Consider the following 16,813-nt stretch of genomic DNA (forward strand, 5'->3'; position numbering starts at 1 on the left):
TGTTGCAGAGCATGGGCTCTAGGCACACAGGCTTCAGTAGCTGTGGCTCGTGGGCTCTAGAGCACAGGCTCAGTAGTTGTAGCACATGGCCTTAGTTGCTCCGCGGCATGTGGGATCCTCACGGGCCAGGGCTCGAACCCGTGTCCCCTGCATTGGCAGGTGGATTCTTAACCACTGCACCACCAGGGAAGTCCCACTTGAATATTTTAATTATTGAATCCAGATACCTAAAGGCAGAGGGGTCACTAGGACCCTGCAAGATGCTTTTTTTGCTGTTGCTGTTGCTCCTGCTGCTGCTGCTTATGCCACAACAAAGATCCTGATCCACAGGGTTATAGGGAAAATCACCCATTGTACCCTCATGGCACAACAAAGGGGTAAATTCAAAGTCAACTTTGGGGATGGAATGTACAACATAGGGAATATAGTCAATAATATTGTAATAACTTTGTATGGTGACAGATGTTAACTAGACTTACCATGGTGATCATTTTGTAATGTATAAAAATATCAAATCACTATGTTGTATACCTGAAACTAACAAATATTGTAAGTCAATTATACTTCAATAAAAATTATTTTAAAGAATCAGTAATGTTTCAGGCCAAAAAAAATATAATCATCCTCATCAGTTTGAAAAAAAAAAAAGCTCAACTTAAACCTGAGGTCTTTAAGCTGTATAAAGTAACCCTTGCTATGGGAGAGACCCTAACACTGATGATGCTAGTCTGAGGCTCTCTGGAGGAAGAAATGTATAAATACAAGCAGGGTAGAGAGAACTTCGCCAAAGTATATCCAGTAATCATGAAAAAAGGAAAGACAGAAAGCAAGCAAGGAAGGAAAGAAGGAAAGAAGGAAGGGAGGGAGGAATCTGGATACAGGGGAGGAAATAAAATAATGAAACAGAGGTCCACAATTTGAGCCAACTGGAAATCCAAAATTTACTAAAAGTATTTATAAAACAAAAAGATTGGGACTTCCCTGGTGGCACAGTGGTTAAGAATCTGCCTGCCAAGGCAGGGGACACGGGTTCGAGCCCTGGTCTGGGAAGATCCCACATGCCATGGAGCAACTAAGCCCATGTGCCACAGCTACTGAGCCTGCGCTCTAGAGCCCACGAGCCACAACTACTGAGCCCGCGTGCCACAACTACTGAAGCCTGTGCGCCTAGAGCCTGTGCTCTGCAACAAGAGAAGCCATCGCAGTGAGAAGCCTGAGCACCGTGAGTAAGAGTAGCCCCGCTCAAGGCAACTAGAGAAAGCCCGTGTGCAGCAATGAAGACCCAACGCAGTCAAAAATAAATAAATAAATAAAAATTTTTACAAAAGTGTGCTGATTCGCTTTTGCACCTCTGCAACATAGTTTCTGAATTAATTTTAACATCTGCTGAAATGCACCAATTGGCAAAACTTGATGGCCTTAATCAAGAGTTGGGCTCAAATTACAGTAATACCTGAGGATTCTTCTAAATTTGAACAACACAACCCCACTAATCTTAGGGGGAATTACTGTAATATAAAGTAGAAGACAAACAGTTATGCCTCACCTTAACTATCAGAAAAATAGCCTTTCCTAAATTCTCCATGATGGTAGCACCCATTGCCCTAAAATATCCCATAGTGGGGGCATGGATGCACTGACCCAATGGGTAATAAGTTAAAACTAAATCTGTGGCAGACATTGAGAACATACTTGTGGTTGCCAAGGAAGGGGGGAGGGAAGGATTGGGAGTTTAGGATTAGCGGATGCAAACTGGCATATATAGAATGGATAAACAACAAGGTCCTACTACATAGCTCAGGAAACTATATTCAATATCCTGTGATAAACCATAATGGAAGAGAATATAAAAAAAAATATATGTATATGTATAACTGAATCACTTTGCTGTACAGCAGAAATTAACGCAGCACTGTAAATCAACTATCCTTCAAGTAAAAAAACCCTAAATCTGTGGCACTTACAAATTGGCTTTTAAAAATGGGACCACATGGACCTTCTCCCCTCCCCATCCCTGTTAAAACAGCTAATAAGGTCCAATGTAAATTTAAATAGGGGCTTCAAGAATTGAAACCCATTATACAGGACCTATTTAAAGAAGGAGTGATTGTTACCACTGCTCCTCCCTTTAAAAATCCAATTTGGCCTGTTTTTTTTTTTAATTGAGGTAACATTTGTTTATAACATTGTATAAGGTTCATGTGTACAACATTATATTTCTACTTCTATATACCCTACAGTGTGCTTACCATCAAAAATTTAGTTTCCATCTATTACCACACAGTTGATCCCCTTTACCCATTTCGCCCTCCCCACTCTACCTTCGCCCCTTCCCCTCCAGTAACCACTACTCTGTTCTCTGTATCTACATGTTTGTTTTTCTTTGGATTGTTCATTTAGTTTGCTTGTTTGTTATATTGCACATATGAGTGAAATCATATGGAATTTGTCTTTCTCCTTCTGACTTATTTCACTCAGCATAGTACCCTCAGGTCCATCCTTGTTGCAAATGGCAAGATTTCATCTTTCTTTAAATGAAATGTGGCCTGTTCTTAAAGTTGGAAAGAATTAATGGTGCCTCACAGTAGATTGTAGCAGCCTCAATGCTGTGGTCCCATTCATTAAGGGCTCCATATTCAAAATTATTGAAATTACCGACTCCATCCAATTAGCAAATGGTAAATATTTTTCTGTAATAGATTTGACTAATACGTTCGGTTCAGTCCCTATTTCAAAAGCCTCTCACCCACAGTTTGCCTTCACTTCCTAAGGTACATAACACCTTTACCTGGCTATCTATGGAGCACCTCAACAGTCTTGCCATCACACACAATCTTTGCAAACATGATCTTAACTGCATCCAGCTTTCTCCAGGGGCACAGGTATGGCTTTATATTCACGACATCCTCCTCTGAGGATATTCACCAGGCACATTTATTCAGGACATACAAATATTCACAAGGGAGCTCAGAAAAGGGGATGGGCCATTGCCTCACACATAGTACAAGACCCCACCACCTCTGTAAATTCCTGAAAATTATTTGGTAAACGGAGGGCCCCTCCGTACCTAACACTGTCAAGAAACAGTTATTAACCCTCTCAACTTCCACAATGTTAAAACAAGCCCAATACCTTTTAGGCCTTTTGGGTTCTGGAGGTTATATATTCCTCATTTACAAATTTTACTTTAGCCCATTAACGTAATTATTTGCAAATCAGCCCACCTTGAATGGAGCCCCTTCCAACAAAGGCTCTAGATTCTGTCAAAATTGCAATACAACAGCCAGTCTCATTAGTGCCCCTCAGCTAGACTCCTTGCACAATTGAAGCTTTAGCAACCTTCTTTCATGCCTCCTGGAGTCTCCGGACCACCCATACTGGCCACAAGTCACTTATGGCTTTCTGATGCAAAAACTGCCCTCCTCAGCCCTGTGCTGTTAGAGCTGCAATCGCTGACTACATCCTGGGCTTTCCTGGAAACAGAGGTCCCACAGGCCCTGAGCCCATGACCCTCCATACCCAGCTTCCCACTATGCATTGGGTCATGGGAACAGCACCGACAAGATTTCCAAGGCCACCAAGGCCTCCTTTGCTGCAGGACAGAACCAGACTGAGGCCCTCTTCCATATCCCATCTGCAGGAGGACTGGCTGCCCTGTCCTCATTTCCTTGCCAGATGTCATGGCACTGGAGGAGGCAACCCCTCTACTAGACCCCTTAGCTACCTGGGGAGCCCCTGGAATCAACTGAGTAAACAGCAGTGGGAGCTTGTACACTTTTCACATGCTGTTGCCACCACCACATGTAACTGAAGTTCACTGGAGAGCTACTGCTTTTTATCCCTTAACCAGGACACCCCTGATAAAGGATAAGACCCAGGGGTCAACACAATTGGCCAAACTTCAGGCATGTATCTAGGCACTGTTTTCCCTGGCTAAAAATCAGCCCCATCTGCACCATTTTACAGACTCTTAAGACTGCTGCCAATGGTCTGACTCTCTGATCCAGCCTATGGCAGCAACAATAATTTCTTGTCCAAGGTTTCCCCTTTTAGGGTAAAGAATTCTTGCCTCATAGATACCCTAAATATAAATCAAGGTCACACATTCTTGTACATATACTGAAACCACAATAGAAGACCTTACCAAGACACTCTTTTTCCCCTTTGGAATCCAGGCATTACTGACAGCGACTAAGACGCTCATTTCGCTTCTCAGAATACACAATACAGGGCCCTTGAACAAGACATTCAATGGAACTTTCACCTTCCTTACAGGCTACAGGCTTCAGAGTGCCATAATCGCTTATTTAAACAAGCTCAAATTCACTTAAATGAAGCATGGTACACTTTTGTCATCACTCAAACATCAGGGGTGAATTATCATGAAGAGTCTGACTCCACTTTTTGATGTTCGACTGCTGCTGACAGCCCTTAGGCCTCAACCCTCACTCTCACCTTGTGTCCCTCATCTGGGAAAGCTAGTAAGAAAGCCTCAGTGCTTCCTCCTTCGGTGCTGGCAAGAGTTCCAAGCCACAAGCCCCCACCCACACACTGGAACTGTCACCCCAGCCCCAGCCCTAACTACTGTTAAAAATCCCCCAGCCAGTCTCCTTTCCTTGCTCTCTCAAGCCATTTTTGGACCAACTTGGGAGGCCTGGCTGTTCTCCTCAGAAAACTCCCTTATATAAGTAATAAAAATTTTCATACCCTCTTACTGCGTATGTGATGTCATCAGTCTTGACATCTGAACCAAATTTGGTTCACCCTACATGATGGTCACAACATATGTCTGTCATTCATGGTCTCAAGGTAACTGCTGCAGCTCTAAACAGCACATCCTTATACGGGCATCCCAAGGATGAAGGCTTGTGGTGAAATGTTTTCACTTCATTGGTCCTCTCTCTAATCACAAAGGAAAATCTTTCCCTGAAATCCCCAGCAAATTTCATGATACATCTCACCGACCAGCACAGGGTTACATGCCCACCCCTAAACCAATCATGAGACTCTGCCCAGGGCTTCACATACCACTGACTAAGCAATGTAGAGTTTCTGTTAGCAAGGAAGAAAGTAGGATGTGCTGTTATTAACAGAAACATCTGTCATATGAATGGTGATACTGTCCCTTTTCAGATATTTTATGTAGAATTTTTGCAGATGGATCAGTGTATTTATGCAATATTAATTAGTACACTATTTTTCTGATTGGCTATTAAATTTATCAGCTTCACAAAATGAACTGGGGAGCTGTCCATCTTTTTTATGGTGTGGAATATACCTCTTTAACTTACAATATGCATCTTTAACTTTATACCTTTAAGAGTTATTATAGAACTTCCCTGGTGGCGCAGTGGTTAAGAATTCACCTGCCAATGAAGGGGACACGGGTTCGAGCCTGGTCCAGGAAGATCCCACATGCCGTGGAGCAACTAAGCCCGTGCACCACAACTACTGAGCCTGCGCTCTAGGGCCCGCGAGCCACAACTACTGAAGCCCGCACACCTAGAGCCCATGCTCCTTAACAAGAGAAGCCACCACAATGAGAAGCCCGTGCACCACAACGAAGAGTAGCCCCTGCTCACTGCAAGTGGAGAAAGCCTGCGCGCAGCAACAAAGACCCGACCAACGCAGCCAAAAATAAATTAATTAATTAATTAAAAAAAAGAGTTATTATACTCCTTCATATGTAATACAAGAATCTCACAACAAGGAATTGCTCTCACATATTAACCAAAAGTAACATATAAATGTTGGTACAATCTCTTTGCAGCTATATTTATAAATGAGACAGGTCAATAGCATTCTTTCTCATTGGATATTATAAAGGCTATACAAAATGATCTGGGAAGCTTTTCATATTTTTCTATGGCTGAAATGGCATGCATCATAATTATCTGGTTTTAAAGGTTAAATAGGTATTAGCACAGTATCATTTTTGTGCTTTTAATAACTGACTATACTATAGCTATGTGTCTATAAATTAGAGTGCACTGAGACTCAGTCCTCTGTTTTCTACTCTCCCCTCTCCCTAGGGGATCTCATTCAAGTCCATGGTTGTTAAACACCATCAATTTCTCCCCTGTGCTCCAGACCTGTATATCCCAGAAGGCCTGCTTGATATCTCTACCCTGGTCACTAAAAGATATCACAAACCACATCTCCGAAACAGTACTCTTGCTTTTCCTTTCTTCCCCCAGTCTTCTTTGTCTCAGAAATGATACCACCATCTGCCCAATTGCTCAGGCCTAAAAACTAGGGGTCATCCTTGTCTCCTTTCTTTCTCTCAATCTTTACAAACCCCATCCAAACAATCTATAATACCTGTCAATTTTACTTTCAAAATGTATTCTCAATCTATCTCCCTGTGTCCATGTCCACTAACACCACTTTAGACTAAGCCAAATCATGATTCATTCATTCATTCTTTCTTTCTTTCTGGCCGCGTTGGGTCTTCATTGCTGCACGTGGGCTTTCTCTAGTTGTGGCGAGTGGGGGCTACGGAGATAAAGAACATCTTTATCAAATACCAAATACACACAGTGTGTGTGTGTGTGTGTTGTCCATTAAATTGTTGGTCTATTATTATATCCATCTAACATTTGATCCTAGCTTTATAGCACATCTTAATAAATGCAGTACAAGTTATCACTCACTTATTTTTTTCTAAACTTTCTTGGTAGTTATCACCTGTTTATTCTCAGTTGAAGCTTTATAATTTAACTCTACTCCTTTGAGTCCCAGATGTACTTCCTTCAGTTGGATTCTGTGAGGCTTATCCAATCACTTCATAATTCATTCCTTTTTTTAAAATAAATTTATTTTATTTATTTATTTTTGGCTGCATTGGGTCTTCGTTGCTGCACGCGGGCTTTCTCTAATTGTGGCGAGCAGGGGCTACTCTTCGTTGCGGTGCACAGGCTTCTCATTGCAGTGGCTTCTCTTGTGAGCATGGGCTCTAGGCGCGCGGCGGCTTCAGTAGTTGTGGCACATGGGCTCAGTAGTTGTGGCTCTCGGGCTCTAGAGCGCAGGCTCAGTAGTTGTGGCGCACGGGCTTAGTTGCTCTGCAGCATGTGGGATCTTCCCGGACCAGGGCTCGAGCCCGTGTCCCCTGCATTGGCAGGCAGATTCTTAACCACTGCGTCACCAGGGAAGTCCCCATGGTCATTTCTTGGTTGGTCAACTGCAACAGCTTCCAAATTGTTACCCCTGTTTATACACTTGATGCCTTATAGTCTATTCTATGCAACATCTGGAGTAAAACTTTTCAGAACTGAGGACACCGCCCCTAGAAACACTACAGTGTTGCCCTCTCATACCTAGAATAAAATTCAGTCTTCTTAATAATTGCTTCTGAGGTCATGCAAGATGACGCTCTTGTCTATGTTTCCAACATCATGTCGTTCACTCCCTTCCTAACTTATCATGCTCTCGCCACACTGGAATCTTTTCTATTCCTTGAAGATTTGAAGTTTTTCTACACCAAGCCTTTTGCCTCTGGAGTTCTGGGTCTCAGTTCAAATGTCACTTTCTCATAGAGACCTTCCCTAAATTCCTTATTTATAGGGGACAACCTTAAACCCCTGTGTAGTCCCTACCTCCCACATCAACTTTTTATATATATATATATATATATATATATATATATATATATTTTTTTTTTTTTTTTTTTTTTTTTTTTTTTTTTTTTTGCGGTACGCGGGCCTCTCACTGTTGTGGCCTCTCCTGTTGCGGAGCACAGGCTCCGGACACGCAGGCTCAGTGGCCATGGCTCACGGGCGCAGCCGCTCCGCGGCATGTGGGATCTTCCCAGACCAGGGCACGAACCCATGTCCCCTACATCGGCAGGTGGACTCTCAACCACTGCGCCACCGGGGGAGCCCCAACTTATATATTAACTTGATAGCACATATCAATTTATAATTACCTTGCTTATTTATTAATTTTTTTCATTTAATATTTCATCAACGGGATACTTTTCAATATTTTTTTTCACTGCTTTTTGTCAAGTGACTCTACTCTGTGTTCAATAGCTACATATGAAAGGAATAAAAACGTATGTATCTGATGTTTACGAGAGATGTCTAAGTTGGAAATACTTAGACTTGTGATAGAGGTAGTATTTAAAATTACAGGAGTGGGGGACTTCCCTGGTGGCACAATGGTTAAGAATCCACCTGCCAATGCAGGGGACATGGGTTCGATCCCTGGTCTGGGAAGATCCCACATGCCATGGAGCAATTAAGCCCGCGAGCCACAACTACTGAGCCCACGTGCCACAACCATGGAAGTCTGTGCGCCTAGAGCCTGTGGTCCACAACAAAAGAAGCCACCACAATGAGAAGCCTGCACACTGCAATGAGGGGTAGCCCCCGCTCGCTGCAACTAGAGAAAGCCCATGCGCAGCAATGAAGACCCAACGCAGCCAAAAACAATAAAATAAAATAAAATTACGGGGGTGGGATTGGGCCAACTCACCTCTTCTCACGGGCACATCAGAATTACAATGATTTACAGAACACCTATCAATGAAAAAGACCAGAACCTACAAGAAAACATCTTCTACAACTAAAGATATAAATAAGAAACCACAACAAGATGGGTAGGAGGGGCAGAGTCACAATACAATCAAGTCCCATACCCCCGGGTGGGCGACACACAAAAGGGAGAATAATTACAACTGCAGAGGTTCTCCCCAAGGAGCGAGAGGTCTGAGCCCCAAATTGGGCTCCCCAGCCCAGGGGTCCTGCACCAGGAAGATGAGCCCCCAGAACATTTGGCTTTGAAGCCCAGTGGGGCTTACTTTCAGGAGAGCCAGAGGGCTGTGGGAAATAGAGACTCCACTCTTAAAAGGTGCACACAAAATCTCACATGCTCCGGGACCCAGGGCAGAAGCAGTAATTTGAAAGGAGCCTGGGTCAGACCTACCTGCTGATCTGAAGAATCTCCTGGAGAGGCAAGAGGCAACTACAGCTCACCCTGGGGACATAGACACTGGTGGCAGCCATTTCTGAGAGCTCTTCCTACCATGTTGACACTGGTGCTGGCAAGCACCATTTTGGAATCCTCTCTCTAGCTTATTAGCCTCAGGACCCAGTCCCGTCCATGCCCACCAGCCTGTAGGCCCAGTACTGGGACACCTCAGGCCAAGCAACTAACTGGGAGGGGACACAGCCCTACCAACTAGCAGACAGGTTGCCTTAAGACGCCCTAAGCCCACAACCACCCCTAGACAAGGCCCTGCCCACTAGAGGGCCCAGAAGCAGGCCCCACACACCAGTGCATGCAGCAGATCTGGGACCACCAGGTTCCTGTGGCCAGAGACCCTGGGACCAAGCTCCACCCAACAGTGGGCAGACACCAGCCTCAGAATCCCAGGCCCTGCCCACCAGCAAGCATGCTGTAGCCCAGGGAACAGCCTCACCCACCAGCAAGAGGACACCAGCCCCACTAAAACCAAAGCCCCACAACCTGTATACCCAAGTCACTCACCAGCAGGCCAGCTCCAGCCCTAGTACTAGCTGGGCCCTGGCCCTGCCCACCAGCAAACTTCCTCTAGCCTCAAGACAAGCCTCACCCTCCAGCAGGTGGACACTAGCCCCAGGAAAACCACAGCCCTGCAGCCTGCAGACCCAGACCAACCACCAGCAGGACAACACCAGCCCTGGGACCAGCTGGGCCCTGGTCCCACCCACAAGCAGGTCAATACAAGCTTCAGGGCACCCTGGGACCTGCTGCCAGCTCTGTCAGGAACCAGCTCTGGGACCTGAGGCCCTGCAGCCAGATGCCAGGACCTGGCTTTACCCACCAATGGGCTGGCGCTAGCTCCAGGACCTTGCTTCATGCACTGGTGGGTGGGCACCAGCCCCAGGATCTCCTGGACCCCAACTCCACCCACCAGTGAGCCAGCACTAGCTCCAGGGGGCCCCAGGGTTCTGCAGCCAGCCACCTTGTGACCTAGCCCCACCAAGCAATGGCCAGCAGCCTCTACAAAAGGCAGGGTCTGGCAACCAACTGGATCAGGGGCCAGCCAAGCCTACTGGACCACCCACAGTAGCCACAACAGAAGGACCCAAGCAGCCCCACATAGGGGGCGCCCCTAGAACATATAGCTCTAGTGACCAGAGGGAAGTGTGCTGCTGGGATGCATAAGACATCTCCTATAAAAGGCCACTTCTCCAAGGTAAGGAAACATAACCAACGTAACAGGCACATAGAAATAAAAATGCAAGTTAGGCAAAATAAAGCAACAGAGGAACATGTCCCAAATGAAGGAACAAGATAAAACCCCAGAAGAAGAACTAAGTGAAGTGGAGACAGCCAATCTACCTGAGAAAGAGTTCAAGGTAATGATCATATAGATGATCAAAGAACTCAGAAGAATGGATGCACAGAGTGAGAAGTGAGAAGTTTTTAATGAAGAGTTAGAAAATATAAAGAACAACCAAACAGAGATGAAGAATACAATAACTGAAATGAAAAATACACTAGAAGGAATCAACAATAGACTAAATGATACAGAGGAACAGATCAGCGAGCTGGAAGACAGAGTAGTGGAAATCATTGAAGATGAACAGAAAAAAGAAAAAAAAAAGAATCAAAGGAAATGAGGAGAGTTTAAGAGACCTCTGAGACAATGAGACAACATCACTGTTTGCAGATGACATGATACTACACGTATAAAATCCTAAAGATGCCACCAAAAAATTACTAGAGCTAATCAATGAATTCAGTAAAGTTTCAGGATACAAAACTAATATACAGAAGTCTGTTTCATCTCTATACACTAACAACAAACTATCAGAAAGAGAAATTAAGGAAACAATCCCGTTTATAATTGCATCAAAAAGAATAAAATACCTAGGAATAAACCTACCTAAGGAGGTAAAAGACCTGTACATGGAAAACTATAAGACACTGATGAAAAAAATTGAAGATGACACAAACAGATGGAAAGATACTATGTTCTTAGATTGGGAGAATTAATATTGTTAAAATAACCATACTACCCAAGACAATCTACAGATTCAATGTAATCCCTATCAAAATACCAAGGGCATTTTTCACAGAAAAAGAACTTCAAAATTTGTATGGAAACACAAAAGACCTCAAATAGCCAAAACAACCTTGAGAAAGAAGAACAGAACTGGAGGTATCATGCTCCCTGACTTCAGACTATACTACAAAGCTACAGTAATCAAAACAGCATGGTACTGGCACAAAAACAGATACCTAGATCAATGGAACAGAATAGAGAGCTCAGAAATAAACCCACAAACTTATGGCCAATTAATCTACAACAAAGGAGGCAAGAATATACAATAGAGAAAAGACAGTCTCTTCAGTAAGTGGTGCTGGGAAAACTAGACAGCTACATCTAAAACAATGAGATTAGAACATTTTCTCACACATATATAAAAATAAACTCAAAATGGATTAAAGACCTAAATGCAAGACCTAAAACCATAAAACTCCTAGAAGAAAACATAGGTGGAACACTCTTTGACATAAATCATAGCATTATTTTGGATCTGTCTCCTAATGCAAAAGAACAAAAAGCAAAATAAATAAATGGGACCTAATTAAACTTAAAAGCTTTTTCACAGCAAAGGAAACCATTAACAAAATGAAAAGACAACCTACTGAATGGGAGAAAATATTTGCAAATGATATGACTGATAAGGGGTTAATACCCAAAATATATAAATAGCTCATACAACTCAATATCAAAAAAACAAACAACTTGATTTAAAAATGGGCAGAAAACCTGAACAGACATTTTTCCAGATGAGACATACAGATGGCAAACAGGCACATGAAAAGATGTTCAACAGCACTCATCATCAGAGAAATGCAAATCAAAACAACAATGAGATATCACCTCACACCTGTCAGAATGGCCATCATCAAAAAGGCCACAAATAACAAGTGTTGGTGAGGATGTGGAGCAAAAGGAACCCTTGTACACTGTTGGTGGGAATGTAAATTGGTGCAGCTACTGTGGAAAACAGTATAGAGGTTTCTCAACTAAAAATGGAACTGCCATATGATCCAGCAACTCCACTCCTTGGTATATATCTGAAGAAAATGAAAACACTAATTTGAAAAGATACATGCACCTCAATGTTCACAGCAGCATTATTTAAAATTATTTACAATAGCCAAGATACTGTAGCAACGTAAGTGTCCATCAACAGACAAATGGATAAAGAAGATCTGAGATGGACTTCCCTGGCGGTCCAGTGGTTAAGACTTTGCCTTCCAATGCAGGGGGTGCAGGTTCAACCCCTGGTCAGGGAGCTAAGATCCCACATGCCTCGGGGCCCAAAAACCAAAACATAAAACAGAAGCAATACTGTAACTAATTCAGTAAAGACTTTAAAAATGGTCCACATCAAACAAACAAACAAAATCTTAAAAAATAAAGAAGATCTGAGATACACATACACACACACACACACACACACACACACACACACACACACACACACAGAGGAATATGACTCACTTATAAAAAAGAATGAAATTTTGTCATCTGCAACAACATAGGTGGACCTGGAGGGTATCACGCTTAGTGAAATAAGTCAGACAGAGAAAGGCAAATACTGCATATTATCACTTATATGTGGAATCTAAAAAGTAAGACAAACTAGTGAATATAACAATAAAGAAACAGACTCACAGATATAGACCACAAACTAGTGTTTACCAGTGGGGAGAGGGAAGGGGGAAAGGAAAGATACGAGTAGGGGATCAAGAGGTACAAACTACTATGTATAAAATAAGCTACAAGGATATATTGTACAGTACAGGGAACAGAGCCAGTATTTTATAACTATAAATGGAGTATAATCTATAGAAATTTTGAATCACTATGTTGTACACCTGAAACTAATATAGTTTTGTAAATTAACTCTCTCTCTACATATATGTGTGTGTGTGTGTGTGTGTGTGTGTGTGTGTGTGTGTGTGTATAATATAACCAGACAGGATCTGGGGCTGTGATTGGGCACAGACTGTTAGAACTATGACTCCACACCACCACTATTATGACTTCTCTTAGCAGCAACTATCTAATCATTGCAATAAGAATTAACATATTATAAACACTTTATAGATTACCATATTTAATCTTCACAACCCTATAAGGTAGGTCCTATATTCCCATTTTACAGCTGATGGAATTGAAGCCCAGAGGAAAAAAGTAAAATAAAATTATAGGAGTGAATAAGCTCATCCAAGGAGAACATATAGAATGAAAAGAGGAGGGGTCTGAAGACAAAACTGGGAAAATACTAACTTTGGAGCTGTGGGAAGAAGAAGAATAAATAGTTCAATGAAACAGAAAGATAAGCCAGAGGAATAGGAGGAACATCAGAAGAATTTGATGTCACAGAAACCAAGACAGTATTGAGTGTCAAGGACGGAATGGGAAAGAGAATCAAACCCTACTGAAAAATCACGTGAAAACTAACTTTCAAAGTATCCACTCGCTTTTGTACTGAGGTAGGGACTGCTGGTGACCTTATCAGAGAATTTTCACTAAAGTTTTGGGGGATGAAAACCAAAGTGCAGCAGGTTGAAGGGTTAAGGGAGCACAGTGAAGTGGACATAGTGTAGACTATTCTCTAATGAGAAGAGAGAAAGGCCAGGACTTGGGTTAGAGGGAGGAAATTATTCCAAGTACAGAGGGAACTTGAACAGGTTTACCCTCTGGGAGAGAAATATCCAGTAGCACAGGAGGGGGGAGGGGCGGCGGAGAGGCAGGAAATACAGGGGAAATAAGATGTAATGAAGTCCCTGAGGAGGGACTGGGATCTAGAGCATGAAGGTAGGGTTTAGCAAGGAAAACCGAGGGGCTTCATGGCTCAGCCACTTGATTTTCTTGATGAGACGAACTCCAAGGTTGTCTGCTTTAGGATGAGGTAAGAGAGCAGACAGCTTGAGACCATATAGAAAGCTTGAGATAGCAGCTGACAGTTAAGCGAGAGGGAGCTGAACCGAAAGAACACCCCCACGCCCACTCACCTGACTTCCGGGTTTGAAATTTGTTGCGCCATATCCAGGTGCCGTCCTTCAGAAGCTCCTGGAAACGAGAATCATTGTGAGGCGCACTGCGGTCCCTGGGAGCACAGTCACCAGCCAGCCTGCCCTGTAGGAGGTTCTGTGCCAAGGAGAGCGCGTCCCAGGTGGACACTGGAGCAGTCACCCAACTTGCCCGCCCAACAGGGGCCGCTGGTAGAGTACGGTGGTTCCCAACATGCTTTGCGGCGTGAGTCGGAGCCCACATCTCAGAAGTGCTAGCTCGTCGCCCTGAGGGGGTTTGGTATGGCGAGTGGGTGGCTTCACTCTTTGTTAGGAGAACGCACGGGTGAGAGGGGAAGGAGGTTGAGGAGGAGGCCAGGACTGAGCTAGGGCTGAAGGAGGACTGAGTGAGGAGCAGAGAGGCGGATCGGTTGAGGGCCACCGCTCACCACAGAGGCAGTGGCTCTGCCGACGAGGCCGCGGCGGCCATGGCCGTGGACTTCAGAGACCCCAGCAGCGGTTTCCGCCACAACGAGGTAGTTATGTTCATCAACGAAGAGGTGCTCAGTAATGGAGGCGGCCCAGACTTCTACTTGACCTTCCGCTCACGGCCCTGGAACGAGATCGAGGACGAGCTGCAGTCCATCCTGGCCAACCTGTAGGTACCACTGGCCATCAAGAGGGCCTGCGCCTGGAGTGTGCTGGCCTTGAGCGTGCGTGTGGCCACGAGGCACCAGGATCAGCAGGCCCACCAGGTCCAGCGGCTGCAGGAGCAGGTGGGGCAGCGGGAGACGGCCACCTGGGCTCTGACCTCGCAGCTGCAGCGCCTGCGCAAGCGCGCGAGGCGCGCGAGGCGATTGTCAGGCGGTTGCGTTGCGCCCGCAGCTAGCTGCAGCAGATGCTGAAAGAGCACGAGGCCCTGCGTAAGCAGCTGCTCCAGGCCGAGATGCAGTCTCAGGAGTTCGTATCCCGGTCTGAAGCCCAGCAGCTCTGGGCTGACATGTGGCCCCTGACCCCCGAGGAGCGAAACACGTTGCTGGTCTCGACGTCGCAGCGCAGGCAGATGGAGGAGGCCCAGAATGCCTCGGCAGGTGGTGTGCTTTACGTGCCGCTACCCCCGAGTTCCTGGCCCCACGTTGTTCAACACCCTCCTCCCATGCCGTTACACATGCCATTCCCATACCCACCGCCTCCCGCACCTAGGGTAGTCTCAAAAGCAGAAGCAGCAGCCGCAGCAGCAGCATTCCCACCCCAGATGCCTGCTGGGGGGATCTACCAACCTGGCATGCAGCCTGCAGTCGTGTCCCAGGAGGAGGTAGCCCTGCAGTGGGACCTGAGGATCCAAGGCCAAGAGGAAGGTCCTGTGAGGCCCCCACTTCGTAAATCCCTCGGGGCACAGCTGGAGCCAAGAAGACCCAATGAAGCAACAACCTCAGGAACAGACGCCCAGGCCACCAGAGGTAAGAAAGCCTTTAAACCCCAGCAAGAGGAGAAACCTGCCCCAGACCTCAGGAGGAGGGATTGGGACTGCCTAAGGTATAGAGTGGGATTAATTTTTCCTGATACTTGCCTTGCAATAAATGCCAGAAAATCTAGATACTAAGTGAAGTGGAAAGTCTTGGCCAAAACAAGCTCCTCATTAAATTCAGGGATGGGATGTAGAAAAAGAATGGACACATAGTCTAAAGAGAAATCAATTTCTGGAGGCTCTCTTCTGCTCAAAAACTAACTCTTTTATTTACATCATAAAAAATTTGAAAATCCATCAAACAAAAATTTTCATTATCCTACCATCAAGCAATAACAGATATAACATATCTGTTTCTACATATGGATATCTTTCTCCCACTTTCATATTATACATGTATATGTATATGTGTGTATACAATGTGTATTGTTTTAAAGGAAGATGAGATTCTATTGAATATGTTAATTAATCCTTTAAAGGAAAATTTCTCCAATTGCATTTAAGTTCACAGGTTGGTAGACTTTGGATGGCTGCTACCGATTGGTTGACACCCTCGAGAGGCTGATGTGATTAAACCTTCTCTTTTTCTCCTTTCTGTATTCTTCTAACTTCCTCTCTCCCATAATACCAGGTCTTTGGCTGAGAATAACCATGCTCTTAGAACATAAGATACACCTTATTCTAGGAACACTGCTTTTCCTTGAGAACGCTATTGTTATGCTGTATTCTGCGGCAGTGTTCATATTTGTTTCTTGATTTGTTTTTATAACATTCATTGGTTTGGGCCTGTTCTTTGTGTCTCTAAGCTCCAGGAACTTCGTGTGAAGCTGAAGGAGGTCCAGCTCCCAGTGTGTGAATCCTTAGGAAACACCCTTCTGGCTCTCAGCAACCTTCACCTCAGTGAGATCTCAACTGGCTGGAGGTAAAGAGTACCAGAGAAAAGGAAACATTCTGGCACACATCTTGCAACAAGGGAGGGCAGACAAATTTTGTTAAACTTAATGCTTCTGTTGGGGACAAGAGATAGACATAGCAGAGTTTCAAAGAGGGGGGTGGGAGGGTAGTATTAAACTGTAGGGGTTACAGAAAGTTTGTCAAATTGCATTCATTAATTCATCGAACAAATAGTGATTGATTGTCTATTATGTGCTAGGAACTACTATTGTATGTTATTATCTGGTACACACATTTTAACTCAATTGGATAAGTTTGGTTAGATGACAGGAGAGAGCCTAATTTGGCGTACAAATTATATCAGGAGTGACTTCTTTGCCTTACACATAGTATGGCTTTAGGGTAAACTCAATTGAAATAAAGTCAAGA

The sequence above is a fragment of the Orcinus orca genome, chromosome X (assembly GCF_937001465.1).
Source record: "Orcinus orca chromosome X, mOrcOrc1.1, whole genome shotgun sequence".
NCBI classification, from domain to species: Eukaryota; Metazoa; Chordata; class Mammalia; order Artiodactyla; family Delphinidae; genus Orcinus; species Orcinus orca.